This window comes from Panthera leo, chromosome B4 (genome assembly GCF_018350215.1).
Source record: "Panthera leo isolate Ple1 chromosome B4, P.leo_Ple1_pat1.1, whole genome shotgun sequence".
Taxonomy (NCBI): Eukaryota; Metazoa; Chordata; class Mammalia; order Carnivora; family Felidae; genus Panthera; species Panthera leo.
The window spans coordinates 99669306-99675305 of record NC_056685.1 but is presented as its reverse complement, the minus strand read 5'-3'; positions in this window follow the sequence as shown (position 1 = coordinate 99675305).

Sequence of the window (6000 nt, the reverse complement as noted above, 5' to 3'; positions counted from 1 at the left end):
AAATAACCATATAACAGGACTACAAATAAGTACATAACCATATAACAGGACTACAGAACACATAATGTAAAGTTAATGTTACATACACAAATATGATAAGACATGGAGGCAAAGTGCAATGGGCTGAGAGAGAGGGAATGCTACTTTTCGACAGGGTGGTCAAGAAACCTCTCTGATTCAATGACATTTGAGCAGAAACCTGGAAGAAGTGAGAGTCCAGTGTATATCTGAGAGAAAAATATTACAGTCTGAGAAAACAGCAAATGCAAAGGTTCTGAGGCCAGCAGAGCCTGAGAGCAATGAGGGGTGCCAGATTATGAGGACCTTAAATGCAATGGTAAAAGCCCTGGCTTTTATTATCATGGAAGATTTTGAGCAGAGCATTGACATGACCTAATTTCCTTTTTTTTTTTAAGTTTATTTATTTATGTATGTATTTATGTATTTATTTATTTATTGGGGGGGGCAGTTGGGGAGGGGCAGAAAGAGAGAGAGGGAGAGCAAATCCCAAACAGGTTCCACATTGTCAGCATGGAGCCCGACACGGGGCTCGAACCCACGAACCCTGAGATCTTGACCTAAGCTGAAACCAAGAGCTGGACGCTTAACTGGCTGAGCCACCCAGACACCCCTGACCTATATTACTTTTTAAAGGAGGCATCCAAGTGAAACAATTTGATGAATCAAAAATTCAGTGAACTTATTGTCCCATTTATAACATGAAAATAAGGGGAAAGCTGGGACTTTAAAAAGTATTGATTTTACCACTTATTTGAATGTTAGTAAAAAGTAGCAAATAGCACATTTTTAAAAGAGTAAAAACAAAACAAGTGAAATTGGCTGTAATCAATTCATAGCCATGCTTCCTTAAAATGGCAAGCTTGAGAGTCAAACCAGGTTCAATTTCAAGCTCTGCTTTCAACTTTCTCACTAGTAAAGCAGGAATAGTATGTACTTCCTAGATCACTGTAAAAATTAATTAAGATTACATATGCCTAGCAAGTAGAAGGTATTCACGTAAGGACTGCTCTTATTAGTGTTATTTTATCTACATTGACTGACTTTCCTACAAAACAGGAGAATATTTTGTTTCAAACTCCTATGCTGCATTTTCCAAATCTATCTTCCAATCTACTACTTTCTTCTGCCATGTGTAATCTGCTAATTAACTCACCCACTGAGTTTTCATTGCAATGATTATAATCATCTGCTTAATTCTTTTCCAAATAATTTTTGTAGCCTTGTTTCTTAATTTTGCAGTTGTTTTCTTGTTTAAATATTTTACGTATGGCTTTTGCATTCTATGTCTGATGTTCAATATATATAGTCCTTGGGTCTAATGTGTTTGTTGTTTCTGCACACTCTTACTGGTGGTGTGTCAGTTTGGGATTTGAACCTTATCATGAGCTAATATTGAGGGCATATATGGGGGGGATGCCTTCTGCAGAGAGGTTTTGTGATGTTTTGCTGGGATCCAGAAATGTGATTGGCCTGGCACCACACAAGTTCTCTTTTGGGATCTCAGTTTAACCTAAAAGTCTCTGCCCCACCTCCCCGACGTTGCTACTAGTCCAGAGCAAATCTACTGCAGTGCCAGTTTTGGCATTTGCTTTCAGAAAATCCACCTGTCCTTCCTGCATTTGGGGCTTGCCAGTCTTATTTTAGCCCATGGTCTTTTTCTCCTTCTCATTGCCCATAAACCCGGCAAGGTCTATTTTTTCATGTGGGATCTAGCTGCTTTATAAAGAAAAATTCCCTCAGAAAAAGTGAATTTCTTCATTTTATTCAAGGCACATAGCCCTTCTCAACATTATATTATATTATATAGTTACTTGTTTAATATTTTATGGCCAGTTTCTCTATCAGAATGTAAGCTTCTTAAAACAGGGACTTTGGTTCACTGCTGTATCCCCAGTGACCAGAACACAGTGCTTAGTTGATAGCACAGCCTGGAGCTTAACAACTATTTCTTGAATGTTGAAATGAATTCATGAATATATGAGTGAATTCCAGGGGGCACCTGGGTGGCTCAGTGGGTTAAGCATCTGACTCTTGATTTTAGCTCAGGTCATGATCTCCCAGTTGGTGAGTTCAAGCCCCGCATCAGGATCTGCACTGACTCGGCATTGTCTGTGCAGAGCCTGCTTGAGATTCTCTTTCTCTCCCTCTCTCTGTCTGTCCCTTCCTTGATCTCGCTCTCTCAAAATAAATAAATAAACTTAAGAAAAAAATAAAACAAATAAGTGAATTCCATCAATAAATTCATCAGTATCAGGTATCCCACTGGGCTCTCTAATACAAAGATGAATTTGGCAAAGATTTTTCCCCTTATTTACTAGAACAGTGAGGTAAAAAAGTAGAGGTACAAAGGATATAAAAGTAAAATGTAATAAAGTACATGCACATATACACACATATATGTATAAATAATACCATCTCAGGGCTATCTGTGTCCAGGCCACATTCAGTAGTTTTTAAACTCATCATAAAAGCCACTCATAAAGGAAGCAATGGGATCAGTTTTATGAATTAGAAAGACTTTAGTGGAATATGGTAGATAAATTAGGGCAAGCAAGATTTAAGGCAGGAAAAGAAGATAAAAGATTACTGTAGTCCATGCTTTATTCAAATAATATTTTGGGGGAGGTGCCTGTGTAGCTCAGTCGGTTAAACATCTGACTTCGACTCAGGTCATGATCTCATGGTCCAATGGATTGAGCTCCACATTGGGCTCACTGCTGTCAGCACAGAGCCTGCTTCAGATCCTCTGTCTCCCCCCTTCCCTGCCCCCTCCCCCGCTCACGATCTTTCTCTCTCTCTCTCTCTCTTTCTCAAAAACAAATAAACAATTAAAGAGTTTTTAAAATATTTTTTGAGCACGTATCATAAGCCAGGTACCATTCTATACACCAAGGAAATATTTGTGAACAAGACAGTTAGGTCCTGGCATCAGAGAGCTTATATTCCAACAGAGTTAAATAAAATAAGTAAAGAAATCAACACATAAAATAATTTCACTTATGGGAATGCAAACTGGTGCAGCCACTCTGGAAAACAGTGTGGAGGTTCCTCAAAAAATTAAAAATGGATCTACCCTATGACCCAGCAATAGCACTGCTAGGAATTTACCCAAGGGATACAGGAGTGCTGATGCATAGGGGCACTTGTACCCCAATGTTTGTAACATCACTTTCAACAATAGCCAAATTATGGAAAGAGCCTAAATGCCCATCAACTGATGAATGGATAAAGAAACTGTGGTTTATATACACAATGGAATACTACTTGGCAATGAGAAAGAATGAAATATGGCCTTTTGTAGCAATGTGGATGGAACTGGAGAGTGTTATGCTAAGTGAAATAAGTCATACAGAGAAAGACAGATACCATATGTTTTCACTCTTATGTGGATCCTGAGAAACTTAACAGAAGACCATGGGGGAGGGGAAAGGGGAATAAAAAAGTTACACAGAGGGAAGGAGCCAAACCATAAGAGACTTTTAAAAACTGAGAATAAACTGAGGGTTGATGGGGGATGGAAAGGAGGGGAGGGTGGGTGATGGGCACTGAGGAGGGCTCCTGTTGGCATAAGCACTGGGTGCTGTATGCAAACGAATTTGACAATAAATTTCATATTAAAAAAATTAAAAATAAATAGAAACTAAAATAATAATAGTAACAATTTCACTTAGTGGTAGCTGCTATAAAGAAAGTAGAACAAGGTTATCAGAAATCGGGTTCTTGGTGTGGCTGTGGTGCCAGAGGCCCAGGGAAGGCCTCTTTGAAGAGGCAGCATGTGAACAGAGACCAGAATGACAAGAAGAAGGCACCCACGGGCAAGTCAGAGGGACAGAAGGTTTCAATTAAGGAGAAAGGCAAGTACAACCCTATGTTTTGTATGTCAAGGATGAGGAAGTAGACCACTGTGCCTGGCACTGAGTAAGTAATCAGAGTATTTGCTGAGTTTGCAGAAGTAAGCAGGGGCTGGACAACCTCGCTCTTTATAGCTATGGTAAGAAGTTTGGATGTTGTTCAAAGTGCAATTGGAAACAGTGCCAAAGTCCAAGGCAGGAGTGGGGAGTGTAATGTGACTTACGTTTAATGAAGTTCATTCATGTGGTTGCTCTTTGAAAAACAGGCAGCAAAAGTCCAGTATAAACTACTGGATTGGGCAAGATACGAAAAGTACCCGAGCTCAAGCTCTATTCATGCTGACCTATCTCCCCTTCCTAGACTGTAACTTCTACAGCTTGTTTATCTCAGGATCCCTAACACAACCCAGCGACTGGTATGCGATGGAGATGAGATGATCGCACTTACAAAAAACGCTTGAGTAAACAAATGGCTGCCAGGAGACCTTGCCCTTAGATGGTGTTAGCCAGTACACTCCATTGCTGAAAGGATAATGTTAAGGTGTGGATTCAGTCACAACGCAGGTCAATCAAATTTGGGGCTATTTCAAATCATGGTTAGTCACAAATCATGGTTACATTGTAATTATGGAAATTGTGGTAACAGCATCTATTTGTTTTACAAGTACCTTTTGCCACAGTGGAGTCTGGATAGTTCTATGTATATAATCCAGTACAAATCTGTCACCACTACTAGAAATTAATTGCAAAGAAATATGTACTGTGTTTTATTTGTAACATTATCATCATATTCAAGAGCATATGTTTAGGGAATTTTTACTGCTAATAATGATTATATTTAGAATGACCAATGGAATATTCTGTTTATATAAAGAAAACTAGTCTCAATTTCTTAAAGCACACTTCCAGGAAATAACTAGTGGGAGTACAGGGTTTTAGTTAAGAATATAGCTTTGGAGCTAAACAGATCAGAGTCTGAGTCCCAACATGGCTACTCATCAGCTGTGTGATCTTAGGTACGGTATTTCCTCAACTCTGACTTTTTGGAAAATGATACCAATGTCCAGAGTCGTTGTGAGGATTGAGTGAAATGCTATTATTCTTTTAGGCTTCTCAGCATTTAAATTCTGTGTTGTAGAAGTTCCTTCCCATTTATGAGTTTGGGTGGGGCAAAGATCGTCTTACCCTGTGTTAAGTGCTCGCCCTTGTTTTCCTGGGTTTCCTTGAAAGGAGGCCGTAAACATGGAACTCTGGGCTTCATCATGCAGCTGTAATTAATTGTTGACGCAGGAGTTAACGGCACAGGAAGGAAGGACCAGAGGCACAGCTGCCAGGGCAGCGGTTGCAGCGGAGACGACCAGGCAGGGGTCTGATGCAAACACAGCTCTGGCATGGGCAGCCCTGACTGCATGAAAACTGCCTCTGGGGCAGAACTGGCATCAGTGCGAACCATACCGTCCGATGCTTTGTGACAGGGACAGCAGTTTCCTCTATCAGCCCTGTGTTGTGCCTGCCATTACTCCTGGAAATTCAGCAGGAAGCCTGTTTCTCCAGGTTTTCAGGCAATTCTATGAGCAACCAACAGCCATTGATTACACTCTTCTAGTGTTATCTGCCAGAGTTAGCTTTGGTTGCTGGCTACCAAGAACTTTGGTTGATTTCGTTGTACCCAGCACAGTGACTAGCAGAGAGCACTCAATAAATGGGTCTATTAGTAACAGTCATTAACAACATGTCCCTAATTTCATCTAGGTATTTAATTTTATTTATTACATTTTTTTAAATGTTTATTTTTGGGAGAGAGAGAGAGAGTGAGTGCAGGGGAGGGGTAGAGAGAGACGGAGACACAGAATCTGAAGCAGGCTCCAGGCTCCAAGCTGTCAGCACAGACCCTGACGTGGGGCTCGAACTCAGAAACCACAAGATCATGACCTGAGCCAAAGTTGGATGCTTAACTGACTTAGCCACCCAGGCACCCCTACATACTGGATTATATAATGATGCTTTAGTGATTTTGATCCACATTTAAGAACTATATTTAATATTGCCTTTATTGGTATGCCTTTTTGAAATGGTCTACTTATATTCTGAATTACAGCTTGATTATTCTGAGACTTTTTACTAGACT